The 21,151-nt window shown below is 44.9% G+C and overlaps 1 protein-coding gene across 2 annotated transcripts in view; it reads right to left on the bottom strand.

Annotated features, from left to right (window-relative positions):
• src (v-src avian sarcoma (Schmidt-Ruppin A-2) viral oncogene homolog) overlaps nucleotides 1-16,400 on the bottom strand; it is a 92,624-nt gene extending 76,224 nt beyond the window's left edge. Inside the window, exon 1 of one of the 2 annotated variants that reach the window (XM_063209297.1) lies at nucleotides 16,022-16,400. The gene's annotated coding sequence lies outside the window, so the exon portion shown is untranslated. The remainder of the gene's footprint in view (nucleotides 1-16,021) is intronic. The other variant, XM_063209296.1, reaches the window with a different exon arrangement.
• Between the last annotated feature and the right edge of the window lie 4,751 nt (nucleotides 16,401-21,151).

The raw sequence follows: 21,151 nt of genomic DNA, 5'->3' as shown, positions 1-21,151 counted from the left end.
GGAGAGAGGGGGCCCAACTGGTAGCCAGACCACGCCCTCCTAGTGACGCAACACCTTTGGCGTTGCTTCTAGTCAGGCCAAGAGCAATGTAAATATCGCTTCTGATCTCTGGATAAATCGGGAACTCCACCCACTTTGTCATAAACCAGTCAACCAGTTGCGGGTCAACCATGCCATTTGGGAAACGTTAATTGTTATGCTCTTGGTCAGACCAAGTCTTGAAGAGATTTGAAAGTCAATGATAATCAGGCAACCCAGCTGGGTCCCCATTACATTGTATGTATTTTGGGGGGGGGGGCTGTCAGCAGCCCTGCTGGTCCCCATCAAAACCAGGGCCTGCCATCTGACCCTGGGCACCGGCCACAGACGGAAACCAGACCAGACAAGCACCAGGGGAGGGCAGCGGGGATAGGTCAGTCAATAAGGACCCCCACTGCTGGCTCATCTCGCTGCAGGATATTGGCACTATTGCTCCCAACTCTGATCAGTGTGGTGTGGTCTTCAGGCACGCACACACACGCATGCACATACATGCACGCACACGTCTGTGAAGCACATGTAGTCCATGGGCCGGAGCAGAAGTTGGTATCACCTGGGGTGGCAAAGTCTATCAATGTTTTTTGTAATCCTCCATGCCTGAGGGACATTATTTGGTATGATAGCCCTCTGGAAGTGGTAGCTTTCTTATATTTTTACTCACTTTTATAATGACACCCAGTGCATTTCGCAATACATGCCTATATATGGATGTAGGCGTATGCAAGTGTCTGTGATGATGGGATATATTTTTATTGATGTTACATCACATGTAGACACCTTAGGGATTTTTAAAATATACAATTTTGATGGATAATGCACTTTCCTATGAATTATATAGATCTAAATATATCCGTCATACACTTTTTCAGCAATATAATGCAATGTTAGAATGATGCAGAAGCCTGTAGGAGGGTGGGTCAAATCCTAAGACTTGCTATATCATGTCTGTAGAGTGTGGGCTTTCAGAAAATATATGGGTTTGCTAGTTTAATATAAATTATACACCTATTTAGGCCAAAATCCCATAACTGTCTAATGGATTTCAATGGAAATCAATGCATTTCAATGTAATCCCAAACACATTACATAACTATGGTATAGAGGAATGTAGGAAGTTGGAAGATGTCACAATGCACATTATATCACATCTGGAGTGTGTAGACCTCGGAAAATAAATGGATTGGATAGCTTAATAGAAATTACACAGTTATTTTATACCCACACCTCATGGCCGTCCATTAAAAATCAATGCATTTCAAAGTACAATGTACTTTACAGAACTTATGTACGGATAGAGGAAGTTGGGAGACCCCAGGGGGATAGGTTGGATTGCAACTTTTGCTATATCATATCTGGAGAGTGTGTGCTTTCAGAAAATACATGGGTTTGATCGCCGAATATAAGGTATGTTGCTATTTTAGGCCTAGAGCTCATAATTGTCCAATGGATTTGAATGAAAACCAATGCATTGCAATGTAATGCAAAGTACATTACAGAAATGTGTTGTAGAGGAATGTAGGAAATTGGGAGTTGTCCCAATGCATATTATATCACATCTAGAGTATGTAGACCTTTAGAAAGTATATGGACTACTAGATCAATGATTCTCGAACTTTAGGCCTGGGGCCACTGGTTGGCCCTTACTGTATTCCAAGTGGGACTTGAAATCATTTTCTAAAAATCAAAAATCACATTTGTTTATAGTGTATGTTTCGTTTTATTTTTTCAGTCAGTGATGAGCCCTGAAAAAGTATGAACATGTCAAGGGGACCCCGAGTTGGAATAGGTTGGGCACCCCTGGATTAGACAGTTTGATACACATTACAGAGTTATTTAGACCCAAACCTCATAGCCGTCCATTGAAAATCAAAGCATTTCCAGGTAATGCAAAGTGCAGAAGTAAGGTATTGCTCAATGTAAGATGACAGATCTCTAAATGCATATTATATAGCTACTGTAGACCTTTGGAAAACAAATGGGCTTGATATGCAGTACAGTTATTTTAGACTCAAATCTCATTTAGCCATTGGAAATCAAACTAGGCTATATTACAGAATGAAGGTAGGTCTAAAGTGTAACAGAGAAAACTGGAAGATGCGATTGCAATTGCACACACATCAGTTTCAAGAACAGCACATGGAGATCCTGCATAACAGTATTTTCATTTTGTCTGGAACTAAACTAGATCATTACTTTTTCTGAAAATGTGTCTTTTTTTAAACATACCGTACAATCTGACTTGCTGGGTATGTTGACTGCTCTAGTGTCAAAGACACATAAGACTAGGTACATCATGATACAGACAGAAATGGCATCAGATGAGTCCTGTTTAACTTCATATGTGTTGTGACTGAGATGTTGGAGAATGAGTAAGTACATGATGAACAATAACTATACTACAGACTTGTGAGAACACCAACCAGCGGGAATATAACTCCACAAACATGCTGGAGGGAAGAAGGAATCTCACAGGGATTTGATGATTCATCAAGGAAGAAAAGATATTCAAGGGAAACTAGTGCCTTGCATTGATTGTTGCCTCTGAGTCTAATAGAGTGAAGCACACAAAGTGAATTGAAATCATTGACTGCATGTGAAGTGTGTAGTGTGAAGTGGGGCGAAGAGCAGGTGGGGTCCTGATCTCTAAGGAAAAGGATACAAATGAACATCTGCCAGTTCAACACAATTTCGTCACTTACTATTTTGGAAATTAATCTCCTTTTCAGTGTTATTTCACAAAGGATGGCCAATCATGCACATTGATACTGTTCAAAGGGCGGCATGTCTGGATTTAGTGTCAGGTCATGCTGTGTGTTACCCAAACAGCAAAGCTGGAAAAAAGAACCTCCATGTAATCTTCCTGGATCTTGCTGATGTCTTTGGCGCCATGCCCCATGAGCTCAGTGATGTGCCCCCCATTTAAGAAAGTCCCCATTTGAACAGTAACTGGAAGGAGGACTTTCAGCTTACATCAAGATGTGGCTTGAAGTTTCAAGATACCCATTACCAATCTCACAACTTGCAGTGCAACAAGGCATGACTACAGATGACACTAAATTCAGACATACTGTATCGTGAGTCAAGAGATCAGTGGTAAGGGAAAAGGCATCACTTGTGGTTACTTAGTGCAAGTGGAGACCTGCAATGGGAATGAGGCATCATCAGCTCCCAAGAAGACATTGTACCATGGAAAGGTACATCGCAGCTGGGAAATTGAAGTCTGCATTGAAGAGGTTAGATACAGAAGGTTTGTGGCAATATACATCACCAAAACGTCTGAGGGATGTGGGAGCAAGGGTCTCACAGCCACCAAAAGCACAGGTATGATCACCCTGTCACTTCCCAGTAAGGGTTTACAGTATGAAGTTCAAAGACACCCTCAAAAGCCAGAGGAACTGAGCTAGAGGCCCTTAGTGTCATGTGTTCTAAAATCAACTCATTACTCAGAAATTGAAACTGTTCATGAAACTTACCCCTATCATTCTCCAATTTGTTGCGCCAGCAATCAGCAATCACCAATGATGCTGATTGGATGGGGGAAAAGCCACAGGACCCAACAAAAGGCAAACAGCTCCTAAATTTAACTTCATCATTTATCATTCAGCATATTTTCTATACAGCTATAGCGCAAACTCTGAATCTCTTCATGACTGGGTTTTTGGAAGACTAGATATAATAGCCCAACCTGGCTGATTATGATAATAGTGATGGAGATTTTGAAAATTACAATTCACACATATTATAATTTGTTAAAACAACATACAATAGGTGCAATTTCCATGTTATGTGTGAAGGATTCTGAATGCACTATTTGCATTCTTTCCATTGATCAGTTGGTGTCATTAAATTCTCATTTCTGTGAGTGAGCTGACAATTGTAATATTCTTCTTTTGCAAATGCCATTCTGACAGTTACGTATCCTCTTGACCTCTTGCCTTGTCCTAATTAATCTTGTTTTCAAACACTTGAGTGTCCACCTCCTGTACACTCAAGTTGAGCCATTTTTGCAACCAAGACACTATGGTCTCTATCAAGATCTAATATGCCTGGTCAGCCATTGAATAGTACTTTCTGAAAATAACATCCACATGCCCATCAACTAATCATCCACAGGGTGTCAGAAACTTTTTCCATAACTGCAAGTAGGCTATATGATAAAAGGAGACCAGGCAATATTTTTTCACTTCATGGGTGACCCAATACTACCAGTGCTTATGGATTTGAGGTTCAACAAAACAAAATTGCCAAAAGAAAATCTCATTTAATTTAAAGAAGTAAGCATGATCAAGTTTGTATCGATAACACTCTGGCCCATTTTAGGACATCTCAGCATGTATCTCCAGCACATGCCTACCATCACTTTAATTTTTAGAAATATAGGCTAAATGTGTCCTGGCCCACTGACTGAAAAAAGATTATTTAACATAATGTATGTAGGCTTTCTAAAGATCCAATGGATGTGACATTTGTGTTGTGATATCTCCCAACTTCCTACATTCCTCTACCTTAGTTCTACAATGTAATTAGAGAACTTGCATTTGCAATACATTTCAATGGTCAGCATCTAAAGTACCTGAATTATGTGCATTTAGCAATCTAATCCATATATTTTCCAAAGGTTCATAATGTGCATTGACACATCTCCCAACTTCCTCTATCCCTACATAAGCTCTGTAAACTCCTAAAGATTTCATACTTTTAAATATTGAGTATGGCGTTTACCGCCAGACAAACTTTTAAATGCATTGATTTTGAATGGACGGCCATGAGTTGTGGGTCTAAAATAAGTGGGTTATTTGTAGTAAGCTATCCAATCCATATATTTTCTTAGGTCTATACACTGTAGATGTGATATAATGTGCATTGAGGCATCTCACAACTTCCTACATTCCACTATACCTTAGTTATGTAATGTGCTTTGCATTACATTGAAATGCATTGATTTCCATTGAAATCCATTGGACAGTTATAGGTTTTGGGCCTAAATAGGTGTATAATTTATATCAAACTAGCAAACCCATTTATTTTTTTTAATGCCCACACCCTACAGATATGATATAGCAATCATTGGGATTTGACCCACCCTCCTACAGGCTTCTGCATCAATCTAACCTTGCATTATATTGCTGAAAAAGTGTATGACGGATACATTTTGACTTACATAATTCATAGGAAAGTACATTATCCATCAAACCTGTATATTTTTAAAATCCCTAAGGTGTCTACATGTGATGTAACATCAATAAAAACATATACCATCATCACAGACACTTACATATGCCTACATCCATATATAGGCATGTATTGCGAAATGCACTGGGTGTCATTATAAAAGTGAGTAAAAATATAAGAAAGCTACCACTTCCAGAGGGCTATCATACCAAATAATGTCCCTCAGGCATGGAGGATTACAAAAAACATTGATAGACTTTGCCACCCCAGGTGATACCAATATGTGAAAAATTGACCTCTGGCTCATGTACTAATGTGGTGTGGGGAGTTTCCTCCCTACAGATACACACACACACACATGCACACATGCTTAAATGTAGAATACACATACAGTACTGTAGCACACACGCACGCACGTGCGCACACAAACACACGCGTGTGTGCACGCACACACACACACACACACACACACACACACACACACACACACACACACACACACACACACACACACACAGACTCACCCCTACACACGCAGACCAATTATTTCCAGGCAAGGTTCTCAATGCAGGACTCCCCTGCTGTGTTCTGCCTATCGGTATGTTTCCTGATACTGCATCATTTCACAGCTGATAATAACGTCTCGTCTCCTCAGACTGAGAGAGTGGAGCCATGCGGTGGTGTGAGGAACGCCTGACAGGCAATGCAAACCTTGCACAAACTCTGAAATGAGCCCATATTTACCCATCATGCCATGCATCCTGGTCTCACCTTAAACACCCCCACTGCGCAGTCAAACAGACCGCTTCTCGGATTCTGCCACTCTGAAGACTTTCCCACCAAACTGCTGAAAGAAAGTGAGGACTCCAGGCTCTTCTATTAGATGATTTACCACTACCTCAAGGTTAAACCTCTGGCTCTGAAACCACAGGACCTTCCTGCCGTTAGGCTATAACTTTCTAGTCCCATGTGTGCAACTCCATGAGGCACTACATCAGTTAGCTCCTCTGCTATTTAGCTCCTCTGCTTCTGTTTTGGCTTATGCGGACTTTGCAGAGTGCTCGCAAGTGACTTGGGTCTTTTGACCTTCTTAATTCGCTGTGCTGATCCTAATTCCCACATATTTTGAATAAGATGCTAGATGTATGCTACATGAAAGTATTGAAATCACCTAGTATCACATATGAGGAATTTGATGCAAGGCTTTTTTTCACGCCGATTTGTCTATCCATACTTGGCTTTATGACTACGGAGAAACTCTACATATAAATGCTGGCTTTATCTCAGAGTGATCCGTCGTGCGTTAGGCCCCGAAGGGAATACTGGCATTTATTCCGCAGAAGGTGTCCTGTTCAGGCACGCCTTCAGAGATCTCTGGGAGAAACCTGACAGACGAGCCTGGAATCCCAACGGATTCCCGAAAGAGGAAGTAGCGCCAAGGCAGTCACTGCAGGGACTGAGAGTGGAGACTGGCTGGAGCTTAAGCTTAATGTCGTGATAACCACACTTAGGGACTGTGATGGGGGGGGGACAAAGGGGTCAGTGGTCCTGGGCCCAGAATTGGGTTCTCATTACAGTACATTCTATGTATTGGATGGGGGGTGCTTTCAGAAGACTTTGTCCCGGGCCCGGCCAAAGCTGTTAGTGGCCCTGACCACACCACTAACGCACAACGACGATCCCCAGATGGATTAGTTTCCTGCCATTGGAGGTACTGCAAAAATATCCTCCCACCCACACACCGTCCCCAGGGCCCGATGAGCCCGAAGAGGACCAAACAAGATATTCGGAGATATTTAGTCATTCCATCTGTCGTTGTTGTTGTCCTGGTCCTGTGTGTGTGTGTGTGCGTGTGTGTGTGTGCGTGTGTGAGAGTCTGTGTACAAGTGTGTGCACTTCTCCGCATGCATCTGTTTATCAGTGCATCTGTCTGTGTGTGCGCGAGTGTGTGTGTCTGCGTGGCATTAAGCATGTGTGTATTTGTGTGCGAGTCAGAGAGAAAGGGTTAAGTGTGTGAAAGAAAGCTGCATCTGTTATCGAGGGCCACCAAAGGAACCTTTCTCTCCATCACTGCAGCTCCGCGACTCTGTTAAAAAAAGAGGGGGAATGTGGCAAGGCAAGGCAAGGCGGGGGGGAAAGGCAAAAAGGCAAGACAAAAGAGAAAGAGGGGGGTAGAGGAAAAGAGAGAAGAGGGAGAACAGAGAGCGGATTGAGAGGAGGGGAGGGATGATGCATAGAGACTTCAGTCTCGTCCTCGTCCTCGCTCTCGCACGCAGGAGAGTTCACAGGAAGTGGGACTCTCGGGAGGACAGAGTTCCTTGTGTTCGACGGAACGACGCGAGGATCACATCCTCCATTCAGACACACACACATACACATACACACACACACGGGCACAAACACACACACGGGCACACACACACACACACACACACACACACACACACACACACACACACACACACACACACACACACACAAACACACACACACGCACACACAAGCACCCTAAACATTTCACACACACTCTCAGTCAGACACCCTGAGTGACTTGTGTTGCTATCTCCCTTGTAACTCAACAACAGCATGTGTGCTTGCTGGGAGCTGGAAGCCTCAGATTTTGCATATCCCCTTAACAGAGATTTACTACATTCAGCCTGGGCAGTGGCAGTGGCAGTCCTCTCCTCTCCTCTCTTCTCTTCTCCTCTCCTCTCTTCTCTTTTCCTCTCCTCTCCTCTCCTCTCCTCTGTTATGCACCAACACACACAATCACAGCCCGCTGAACTGAACTGGGCTGAGCTGAGCCGAGCCAAGCCGAGCCGTAGCTACTGTATACTAGCCCCCTCTGCTTTCTGCTCGAGTTCACACCATCACAACAAGCTGAGCTCACAGCTTTAGAGCCCGCCCAGGGCTTTCAGGCCCACTAAACTCCAATGGGAGTTTGGAAATGAGAACAGAAAAGCAGTCTTTTTTTACTGAGCATGAAATGTTAGTTGATTATAATCAACATAAATGTACAGTTTCTATGGTGTTGAAAGAAACTGTATACTTCATTGGGAGAAAGGGGATTTGCAAATGTCTTTATAAAGGCATCTTAAAAGAGTAGTGTAAGGGGCCTTTACCGCTTAATCTCTTCAGTAACCAGTTCTGGATATCCCCAAACATCTCCATGCAGGCTGTCTGGATTAGGGTTTTAGACCACACACTTTCTGGTTTCATTACAGACCACAGTGGCAGCCAGGTGTAGGCTTAAAGGGCAGATGGGGCTTCCTTACAAGTATTTAATACTTCCTTACTAAATCACATACATTTCTAAAGACAACTGAGTCATCACTGCAGAAGATTGAAGGTTGCCATGCAGGGTGGGTAGAGCAAACCAAACATAGGCCTACACTATATTTACCAAGCTCAACTTACATGGTACATTATGAGAAATCGAAATAAACTTTTAATTTTTCTATGCCTATTTGTACCGTACCTTTGTTCTTGTATGGCTTTACTGTATGGTGAAGACGCGAGAGGTGGATATGGCTAAGAAATGCTCCATGGAATATTTGAGCTTGAATTCTTTCGGGCATACAGTACATATCCACTGTTAACCCCAACCACCAGAGAACCCCCAACCCAATCTCTCAACTCTTCTAAAGACGTAATTTGGAGCACATCACCTGTCTAAGAAAGGTCACGTTGTTAACGTCAGTGACCCTGGAGGAATGGATGTTGGAAAGAGATGGTGGCTCAGGCTCTCTCAGTCCCCATTTGCGCAGAGACAGATTATGACTCCATGGGCCCCTGGGCCAGACAAGCCCAAGAGTCTGGGTTTTAGGCAAGATGTTGGAGAACTACTGTATGTTGTCGGTTCTGTGGTATTTAATTCTCCTGCGAAAAATTGAAAATACAGTTGCTAAAAGTGTGATGTTAATGCAATACGAAAAAGGAAGTATAGTGCCTTGACCTTCAGGGCCCCCTTGACTCTTGGGCCCCTGGGCCTGGGCCAGGTAGGCCTGTGCAGTAATCCATCCATCCTTTTTGCTGCCCCAGGCTGTCAGTGGCGTCTGGTCCAGACAGTCCAGCCTGGCCGACCACTCAGAGCTTTTAGCACCTGCTGCTGCACCTCTCCCTCTGGCCACAGGGGTCAGACTCCGGAGGACAGGAGGAGAGGGAAACAAGCCACAAGTGTGATAGCAAGGCCACGGCCAGGCCAACACCAAACAGCCATGTGTGTGGGAAAAAAGGCAATGGAAAAGAGGCCAGTATAGCACCAGACGATCAGCAGCAGCCCCGCCTCTCTCTCTCTCTCTCTCTCTCTCTCTCTCTCTCTCTCTCTCTCTCTCTCTCTCTCTCTCTCTCTCTCCCCCCCTCTCTCGTGCCGCCGGGTGCTCTGGCAGTCATGGGAGTGAACAGGCGGTGTTTGGTGCCCTTCCACGTGGTGGCAAACTAATTAGACGAGAGGAAAGTGGGCCAATGTGGTGATGGAGGAAGGCACAGGGAGAGAGAGAGACAGAGAGAGACACAGAGAGAGAGAGAGAGAGAGAGAGAGAGAGAGAGAGAGAGAGGGAGAGAGAGTGGATACTAAACTGGCATGGCACACGTTTGGCACTCTCTGCTCCATCAAACATTAATGTAGAGTAAGGGGGACAGTCAGGGGATGGGTGAGTGGGCTGGTGGGTAGACTGGTGGGTTTGGTTGGGGTCTGGCATTGGTCATCAACTAAGTTTAATGTGTGAAGCCAGATGAAAGCAATCGCGTCACTGCCAAATGGGCATACGTCGAAGGATATCATTTTGTGGAAGGCTGCTTTAATACTGACCTAGTTTTTTTTTCCCTCATTCATGTTGTGTAGTTATTTTTTAAAATATTCAAGGCCGTTCATTTTACACAGCAGCATAATACGCTGTCTTATTTGTGTTGAAGTACTGAAGCCGATTTCCAATCTGTGTCAGAGAGAGGAGAGGAGAAAGACATCTACAGTATGTCAAAGAGAAGACATTCGGTCAGCAGACTGCACGGTGTCATCCATGCTTGTGTTGTGAGCGCAAGCATTTGTCTAAGCTTAGTTCATCTCCAAGGCATTCATATTGTGTAGACTTTTAAAAAATATTCCAAGGCTGTTCCTTTTACTCATGATCTACATCTATAATCTGTACTAACATATTGAAGCTGATCTCAAATCTGTGTCAGAGAGAGAGAGAGAAGACATCTATCCGGTAGCAGGCTGCTCTGAGCCATACAAGCCCATATTGTGAGCGCAAGAATTTGCCTTGTTCATATCAGAGTCATTCATATTGTGTACAACATGTCCGTTAATTTTATTCATAATCTACTATCTCTTAACTATGCTGACACACTGAATCTGATTTCATATCAGAGTGAGTGAGAGAGAGATGACATCAATCCGGTAACAGGCTGCACTGAGCCATCAGTGCCCGTGTTGTGATCCCTGCCTTTTGCCTACAGTACATATGGTTCATTTCCAAGGACACATGTGACACATCTCATCATTTGTTCAGTCCAAAGACTGGAGCATCCATAACCTGTCCTGTCCTGTATCCCCATCAAAAGCTGAGGTCAGCGGATCACCTCTATGACAAATCATGAGTCACTCCACTGGCCGAGCAATCATACCTCAGCTCAAACACACTGTACTTAGTCTCTCCTTTTCAAATCAGCTTGCCTCTGACTCAGGGACACACAGTGGCGGTCCTAGGGGCAGGCCGACTGAGCAATTCCCCGGGTTGGCTCCCAAGGAGGGGCGGTTCCATCGCGAAAATCGCCAAAAAAAAGCTATTAATAACATGTTATTTCCAGACTATTACCACACTATTACAGCAATAATTTGCCATTCCCATTTTTAACAGCAGTTATAGGCATTTTGTTGCCTGTTTCACTGAGAGGTGTGGCCACGGTGGGGGCGCCGGAGGGGGGCATCACCAGGGATGCCAGTCATTATAGGCAACTAGCTCTCTCTCTCTCTCTCTGACTTCTGCAGTATCCTCCAGCCAAAGCATGCTGTACTGTTTTAGTCTCCTTTTCAAATCAGCTTGACTCCGGCTCTCATCCTCTGCTACCTCCTGCTGCTTGAGGGTTTTTTCCCGCTCTATGCTGAAACAAACCCCCCTATAATGTTGTCTTTGCTCCAGCTGCGCTTCTCATTCATGTTCAGTTGTAGAGCAGTCATTCCCAACCAAGGGCACATGTTTGCACACTAGGGTACGCAAACATATTGCAGGGGGTTTGTGGAAAAATGTAATAACAAATGTATGGAGCATAGTCACATTGGGATAGACATATAGAGATCAAGAGCATGAGCGAGGGGGTAGTCCTGGTACAACCTAGGGGGGTGCACAGGACAAAAAGGTTGGGAAACTTTGTTGAAGAGGTTCAGAAAACTGCATAGTTGAAGGTATAACATGTGCTCTTGTTTCTCCCCAGCTTTGAGTCTCTCTGAAAGGGTGGTTCCCTGTCGGTGTTCCCCTGAAAGCCCCGCACACACACACACAAACCACCAAAAACAACATGGCTTTTGATGACAGGAGTCCTCTGTGTGTGTGTGTGTGTGTGTGTGTGTGTGTGTGTGTGTGTGTGTGTGTGTGTGTGTGTGTGTGTGTGTGTGTGTGTGTGTGTGTGTGTGTGTGTGTGTGTGTGTGAGCATGCGTGTGTGTGTGTGTGTGTGTGAGCATGTGTGTGTGTGTGTGTGTGTGTGTGTGTGTCTGTGAGCATGTGTGTGTGCGTGCGTGTGTGTGTGTGCGTGCGTGCGTGCGTGCGTGCGTGTGTGTGTTTGTGTGTCGTCGAAGCTCCCATGTGCCGATCCGCCACAACCCAATGCTCCGCGGCATGCTAAGCTCATGGCCAAGAACCACGGCACAGATTAAGCAGCCCTCAGGGTCCCAAGGCCTCCTTACAGTGATCTCATTTGGGAGCCCCCTTCCCAGGCCACTACTCCACCCCATCCCGGCACTAGTCATCCTCCAGCCTCCAGCCTATTCCAGCTTTCCCCCATCCGCACCTCAGCCTCTACCTCTCCCTTCACCTGACCCCTGCCTACATCCCACCCTACCCCCTGACTCTACTATACCGCAAGCTCCAGTCGACTCCACCCCAGCCCCACCAAACCCCAGCCTACAGCCCACTACACCTCTGCCTCTAGTCTAGCCCCACCCTGCACTACAGCTCCCCTCCAGCCTCCACTACCTCCATAGCCTCTCCCCTTCACCAGCTTCTGCCCATGTCTCCAGCCCAGCCAACCCCCCTGCCTCCAGCCTCTTCCCCCACCCCAGCTCACCCCCTCTCCACCCCTGACTGCAACATTTACCCTACACCCGAGCCTGTAGCCTTTACCCCAGCCACCACACTCCCCAACTCACCCTCCAGCCCACCCAAGCCCTTTCCTCTACCCTACCTCACCCCAGCTCACCCGCACCCCACCCCAGACTTCACCCTACACCCCAGCCTGCAGCCTCTACCCCAGTTCACCCTCTAGCCTCTACCCCAGCGAACCCCCCAGCCCCTACCCCCCGCCTCACAGGCTTTCTCCACATTCCAGGAGGTATTACAAGGCCACTCCACTGAGCCGAGTCCTTCCCTTTCTGTCTTCCTCCCCTCAATCAAAGCCATTGGAAGTCTTCACAGGCCTTCACACTCCACTGGGTAAAGCAGTAACACTCTACCATACACTAACATTGCAGGATGTTGTGCGCACGCACGCACGCACACGTACATGCACACGCACACGTACATGCACACACACACGTACATGTACATGTACACACACACACACACACACACACACACACACACACACACACACACACACACACACACACACACACACACACACACACACACACACACACACACACACACACACACACACATTTTTAGTGAGTTCGAACCAAATGGAGTGTTATTCTTCACAGTATAGGGAGTTATTTTAAGATTCAATTACTTATGTAAAATGTCTTACTCATCATCATCATCATTCTCATCAAAGGGAGGAGAGAGAAGGAGCAGGGAGCAGGCACAATAATGCAAACACCAACGAAAGCCTGATAGCCTGCAGCCTGAAAATACCCCAACGACTATCTAATGGTAATCACACCTTCATGGCATCAGAACAACAACAAAAAAGGGGGATTTTTTTTATTTTTTTTTGGGGGGGGGGGGCATTTTGAAATCATGTGAATGTGACAGACAAGGATCTAATGCATCCAGCACCATGTGTTAGTGATGACCTCATACTAGGCTAGATCAACACCACTTGTGTGTGAAGTACATAATACAGACTATTGGCAATAGATTCTTCTCTTGAAAAGACTGACTTTGATGAGTGTTACTTTGCCACACAATGAATTCACTCATGCAGACAACAGGTCTCCTCTGTGAATTTCAAGCTTCCTTCAAGTGAGTACTCCCATGAAGTCACTCTGACAATTGCTTTTTCTCACAATATATTTACAAAAAAAACACATGTGTGGAATCACAAATAAAAGGACATGTCTCATGGTCAAATAAGAAGTGTACTTGTGCCCAGCTTAACCCCTTAAGAAACAGCGTTATAAATTTGCTGTTACCAGAGTGGCAATGACCAAGTCATAGTGCATTACTAAAGGCCCAGTGTTATGTCATAGTATTGTAGTACCTTGGTAGTTAACTTTCAATGACTATTACAGTGTGCCACTGGAGGCACGGCCTGCATTAAGGGGCTACAAGAACAGAAGAATAGTCCTAAATGAGTAAACCATGCCTTGCAAGTCTTCACAGTGTCCAATGCAGTCAGGCAAAAAGCAGGCCAAATGTGCAATCCTCTATGATTTGCCCCCAAAAACATGTACCCATACACTAGACTTGCTAACACTCGCTAAATCGACGGAACTGTTTTTCCAGAAAGCTACTTCATTTCTCGTAAAAGCTGAGCAACAGTTTCAGTAACCATGTTAGTTGTCGATTCAGCACCAATCCGTGCAAAGCCCAAAGGCTAGTAAAGGTGGAGCACATCTCACTCTCAGACCTCACTCTCAGACGCCCTCTCACTTCCCTCTTCATCCAGTAGCAGGCCAGGCTGGACAGATCACCTCCATTTTACAGGGATGTTTCCTTAATTAAGTAATTCCCAAGCTTTTACTGTCCCACTTAAGTCAATCCAAAACACATTACTACTTGCCATGGACAATAGACAAAGGCCCTTCTCATAATATGATATGAGAGCAGATTCCTCTTACTACTAATACTACTGCTAATAATAATGTAGTAGTAGTAGTAGCAGTAGTAGTAGTAGTAGTATTACTGTTCTTGTTGTCGTCATTATAACTGTATTGCTGTTGTTCTGATCCCTTTTCGTCATCAGCACGGTAAGCACCATTATTATAATAATAATTTCATAAATCACTATGATTGTAAGTGCCCAGCATTATGTACTTCAAATTAAAGGATAGGCTGGCAAAACAAAAAAAGCTCCTACGTTGATCTGCCTTGTGACTCATGGCTGGGCAGAGTCTAGTAATCCTGAAGATGCTACTCTGCAGCAGCCAATGAATCCACCACTGCTTCACAACACAACACAGCAATGCACAGCACAGCACAGCGCAGCATAGCCACAGCCACCGACAATAACAAACCTAACCTGCTTAGGATGATCTAGCTCTGGATAGACTTAGCTTTACTGTCCTCTTAGGGAAATATAACACGGCCACTGGACACACACACACACACACACACACACACACACACACACACACACACACACACACACACACATTATTTACTTCCAGTAGTTCCACTTCATAAGTCAGTATTTTCATCAGCTGAATTCTAAATCTTCTTACCGTTTCAACAGCTCAACAGCAAGGCTGTTATGGGTCTTACAATTTAGTGGGTGAAAAGGAATGTATTCTTTTAGAAATCAGCATACTTAAGCGTATTTTGGAAAAGCTCTCTCTCACACACACACACACACACACACACACACACACACACACACACACACACACACACACACACACACACACACACACACACACACATACACACACACACACACACACACCCACACACACAAACACACACACAGGGAATTCTTCAGATTCTATTCACAACTGGGCTTTATTGTGATATATCACAATATAGGCTATCACAACTACTCTATACACAACTATCCATGACAAATGTGCAGAGTCCCAATGTGGGTTTTAAATAAGAAAACACATCAACTTAACCACAACTACAAATGAGCCATTTCAGTTTGACAAGTGTAGGTTACCACTCCCTATTTCTGTACCTTTCCAGAGTTAACATTTCTCCAAGGCAATGAGGAGAGAGCCTCTAGTCCTACAGGACAGTCAATTATAGGGCATAAGATGGGCCATAAGTAGGCTAACAACGACCTATTTAAAAGCCCATACTTAGACAAAACACGGGTTCGTCTAGGCATGAATACGACCCACAACAGACTGCTGGTCCCACGACGGCTGGGATCTCAAAAATATCAAACGTTGACTGAGCTACCGTTCAACGGATGGCGACAATGACCGGTCTACTGACGACTCGTGTGTGTCTAAAATGTCAAAAATGTCCTCGCGGCAATAGCTCAAGAAGTAACCTACCTTTGAAAATTCCAAAGATGAATGCTTGCGATTCCGACAGCCAAAAATGTGCCGACCAAGCAGTCTTACCAAAAAAAATGCTCTAAAACAGGCTACATTTGGGCTGCGCGCGACGTAGAATCTCAAATCAAAGAACATCGAGTTCACCACGGGGCATTCTTCAATGTGCGTAAAGAATGAAACGTGAACACAAGAAACGTCTAATTACTCACCTCAGTCAAGCGTTGGTGGGTTCTTGTTGAAACAGATGCGTAGTTTGGCTCGAGAAGGTAAACACAACCCGAATCGTTATTCACTCTGTCATCGACGAAGTCCGAATAACAGCTGATATCAGTGCTCACAACGATCGCGCAGAGCAAACAACTGAGCGATGAGAATGAGAAATCCCATTCAGTGCATTGGCAGGGCGGGCGCGTGAGGTCATGACGGGGATTGCCTGAGATTCTCAACAGCAGCAAGCATTCTAACACCAATAATAATAAAAAGGTAGCAGCAATCTGATCTGGTAACTGTCGACTAGAGAGAGGATACCCACTCGCTCTCACTAGTCATCGACTCCCCGAGTCCACAACTAGAGGCGTACAGTAGGCAGACCCCGAGTTTACAGCTGTCTCAAAAAGGGAAAATATAAACATGCCGAGACACGTAGCACAGTGGGCGAGGGAAAATCAAGGCTGACTGGCTGAACTGTACTATAGTAGAGTTGTCGATCGGTGACAAGGGGAGAATACATGCAGTGCGCAATACAGTGCGCACTGGACATCCATGTGCAAAATTATGATTGGCATTGTGAACCACGAGGCTTCTTTTCAGTAGGTGTGAGAGGAGAGTATGTCGGCTACCCAAAGTGTAGCCTACTGCTAACAACATGAATATATTGGGTGATAGGCCACATGGCAATAATTTATTGGATTTTGAAATATCTATCAATACGTTATCTTTTGGTTAGGATAGACTAATAGAGTGTTAACAGCATGAATATGTTGGACTCCAATGGAGACGAATGACAATACATCATTATCATCACTATCAGTAGGCTACTTTACCTTAACAATGTGTTTAATAAGAACATAACTGAATATATTTACAAGTAGCCTACAGCAAGTGACTTAGCACTCACTTGCACTTCTCTGTCTTTTGGGATGTTGGTCCAGCTCCCCACTGCTGCCCCTGCGGCCTCCACTCAGGGCCGCTGACAGCTTTGGCTGGACCCGGGACAAAGACATCTGAAAGGCCCCCAAACTCAATCAATACAACGTAATGAGGATCTAATTCTGGCCCCCCTCCCTCCCTGGGCCCGGGACAAGTGACCCCTTTGTCCCCCTCTGTCAGCTTCCCTGCCTCCACTAGAAGAGTTCAGGTCAAAAGATTCAGCAAGCATCTTTTTACAGACTTGACAAGACACGTACAGACAGACTCACTCACACCCAGCTTGAGCTTCATGTCCCCAGACAGGGAGTAATCTGTGGGAGGAGAAGAGGCTACAAGAAAATAATGGTGAGACGGACTGTCAATGGGCTGACGCACTGCTAATATTCTTGATGACCAATAATGAACTCTAAGAATAGAAAAGAATGAAAGGAAGCAATCATAAGTTATTGAATCGTTGGATGGTTAATTACATAGGCTTATTACTTTGTCTGCACTTGTTTTGCATTTCAGGTTTCCTTCTGTGCTGTAGCCAATGAAAGATCCACCTCAATAACATCAGAGATTCTAGTGGTATTGTGCAGTCTCGCAGATACCATTTTGCTCTGCACTGGCCACACGTCAGTCTTGCATGAGTGCTCTTCCCACCAGGTGAGCTATCCCCAGTCACCGGTGACGAAAACATGAGGGGTGTGTACTCCTCTTAACCATGATTATTCTGTTTATTTCACACAAATATTTCCCTGCAGTATTTGTCCTTTAAGCGCACTGAAGCGTTTACTGGGATTAAAGGCAATTTAGCCATTGTGATTTTTAGCCACAAGAGGAGAGATTGAAAATACATTCACACGTCCCCAAGGAGGAGCGTATGGCCTGGAGGGGAACAGACATGTTGGCGATGAGTTACTTCATAACTGAGAAACTAGAAGAGCCAACGAGTTCCAGCAGAGCTTGTGGGAACAGAGACGAAGAGTGAAGGCAGGCAGGCAAACAGGCAAGTCTGAGGGCCCTGGCAGTACCTGTTGTCTTGTCATTGCAAAACGCAAAATGCCTCTGCAAGTTTCAGCAGGACCTTTTGGGAACATTCCACAGGGTACATGCATATTACTCACTTTTACACACCTAACTTTCGCTTTCCCGGTTATTTTTCCCTCCTTTTAGCCCTTTCTCTCCATAGGCCTGCTGAATAGGCTATCCATTTTAATCCCTCTATTTCTTTCTTTCTTTCTTTCTTTCTTTCTTTCTTTCTTTCTTTCTTTCTTTCTTTCTTTCTTTCTTTCTTTCTTTCTTTCTTTCTCGCTCTCACTCTCACGATACCCCCTGAGGATCTGTGGGTTTTCTCATGTCGGTGCAAAAACCTGCATTTGGTTAAAGGCAGAGTGAGTGAACCAGCAGGCCATAACAATAATGATAACGACAGTAAGATGATGACGGTAGGGCCTAGTGCTAGTGGTGTGTGGTTGGTATGGCAGTTCTGATCTAGCGTGCGCTCCTGCTGTCTCCTGTCTGGCTCCAAGTCTCCCGCGGGCAAGCTGTCTCAGGCCTGCTGTTCAGCTGTAGTAGGCCTACTGGGGGGGTTCTGTTGGAGAATGACTTGCAGCCCCCCCCCCTTATCTTGTGTCGGGCCACTGGAATGCACATGGGGAACTGATAAGATTAGATGGATGGAGTCCATATGAGGGTGCCTATGGCTGTACATTTACCAGTGTTTGTCTCTGAGGGTGCTACATGACGCACGGATGCCAAGTGTCAATGTTCCCTTTCTTGGACGTATGACAAATTTGCTGGAAAAAAAAACAATGTGCATAGCAATTACTGGGTTGGTCACATTCCAGCCATAACCTTCTTTGTTTGGTTGAGTTAAGAATGAGAAGTGACATTGTTGCCCCCTATTGGTTGAATGGGGTAAGCACATTAGTGTTTGACTAGCTTGGATCTTGTTCCACATTTTGAAAAATGTCACTTCTCTTAAGAGATGTATCACACATGCATCACTGTAATTGTATATAAAGCAAGAACAGGTGTCTTTTATTTATTGTTGAATGTATACTTTAGAAAGAATATGTATTAATTATTTTAAATAAATACAATCGATGCAGGCACATACAGTACATTTGTAGAACGTTCTGGCAGCACTGTAATAATTACATTTCTTTGACCCAAGTTTAACACACACTACTCTTTGAAAATGACCATGAAATATACAGCACAAAAGACTGACCGCATTACAGTAGGTCTGACACCAACTTCGTTTTACTCCACAACAGTACATAGTTACCATGGGGACGGCAAACAACAAACACTGTAATGAGTTTGTTGTGTTTGCGTGTGTGTGGTACGTCTTTGATGACTGCTTGCTTAGTGAGGTGTGTGTGTAAGGTTCGGAAAATAGTCACTAGTGAAATCCCTCTTGAGTCTTTGAACAGTCCTCCTCCTCTTACTGTAGCCTACCAGTCTGGTGTTGCTGAATGTAGCGGAAAATATAAGTCTTCCCAAAAACACCCTGTAATCAGATGTGCTCTTCCGAAACAGTGATCTGAGAGTGTAGACAGGTGTTTTGAGAGGTGTGGTCAAGTGACTAAAGGCTTGGCTGGCCTGGTCCGGTTGAAAGTGAGCTGTGGTTTGGTGTGTCCAGACACTTGTGCAGACACAGACAGTTGTGTGCATCCAGGTGGCTGACTGTACAGTAATACCTGTGAAGATTCTCAGTCACCCAGGTCATTTTTAACTATGGGTGAAAGGATGGAGGGGGGGTGGGGGTGTTGCCCTGGGGCCCTGCCTGTGTGTAATCGTTCCATCGCTGATTACGTAGCTGGAAGCAACTACCCACTTGTCCCGGTTTTGTCTGATTGTCCTGTTTTTTAAAAGTCTGTTCAAGGGCAAAATATTTTCCTTGAACAGTGAATGAAGGGAGTCATTTCTAACAAGCAAGTCAGCGTTTGTCAACAGGGGCTGCAATGAGGACACAGCTGAGAGAGACTTGGTTGCAAATGGGGGGACATGGGGGAATATTGTCTGTATTTTTTAATACTAAGGATGTTGTTGGCACTGCAGGCTTATGATGAGGTCAAGGGGGCGTTGACAGGCTTATGGTGAGGTCAAGGGGGCGGAATTGCTTACATCAAGCTGAGCTGATGAAAATTCTTGGATGATGTTTGAAATGTCTATCTAAAAATCAATAGCTATCTAGACTCAGGTAGCTAGATCGTCTGCGGATGGAAAGATGGGGGATGGCACTGCAAAGTGTATGCACAGTAAATGTTGCAGCAGAGGACTGGACTGGCCATAGGGCACCGGGGCATTTACCTGGTGGACTGCTGCTGATTTTTGCCTGGCCTTCCTCTTTAGATTTGTTTTTGGTCTTTTACGACTTTATTGATGATAGGACAGTTTGAGAGGTGGACAGGAAGCGAATGGGGAGGGGTCGGCAAAGGACCCGGGCCGGGAATCGAACCCGGGTTGGCCGCATGGCAGACGAGTATCCTACCGGTTGGCCAGGGCTCTGGCCTTCCTCTTTATGTAATGGTATCATTCCTCATGCCGCTACAGCAGCCCGTTCCTAGTGAGATTTAAATATTAATTTTGGCTGTTGTGGTCAAAATAATTCATATTAGATGACTAAAAATGCTTCATGGTCTCTCTCAATGCCAGGTGACCGGTCTTGGCTGAAAATGCCCCGCCTGATTTTGTGACCCAGTCCAGCCCTGAGTTGATTCAGCACTGAGAGAGTATGGGCAACACAGTGATTGTTACTTTCAACTCTCTCTAAAGGAAACGATACACAGGGAGGTGAGCATTAGAGGAGAGGAGAGGAGAGGAGAGGAGAGGAGAGGAGAGGAGAGGAGAGGAGAGGAGAGGAGAGGAGAGAGTTGGAGAGGAAAGAAGAGGAGAGGAGGACTCATTCGATGTGTCACAAGCGCTGTGTCCTCTTTTTTTCCATCCTTCCTCTCCAGCTTCAGCTTCTGCTGACCCCTTCTTTAGTTTGACCTCATTCCTCTATCCACCACATTCCCTCAGTCCCTTTATCTTTTCTTTCAGTCTCTCTCAGTCATTTCATCCCCCCTTCTCCTCTGCCTATGGCTTATCTTATCCTGGTATAGAACTCTTTTTTTCTTTCTTTTTCTTACTTATTGCTTTCCCTTGAAGTGTCTTCTTTCCTCTGTCTTTTCCAAAGCTTTCCTCCTCCCTGGCTA

This window comes from Engraulis encrasicolus, chromosome 10 (assembly GCF_034702125.1).
Source record: "Engraulis encrasicolus isolate BLACKSEA-1 chromosome 10, IST_EnEncr_1.0, whole genome shotgun sequence".
In the NCBI taxonomy this organism is placed as follows: domain Eukaryota; kingdom Metazoa; phylum Chordata; class Actinopteri; order Clupeiformes; family Engraulidae; genus Engraulis; species Engraulis encrasicolus.
Note: the sequence above shows the minus strand (reverse complement) of the source record. Positions and strands in the feature narration are given on the sequence as shown.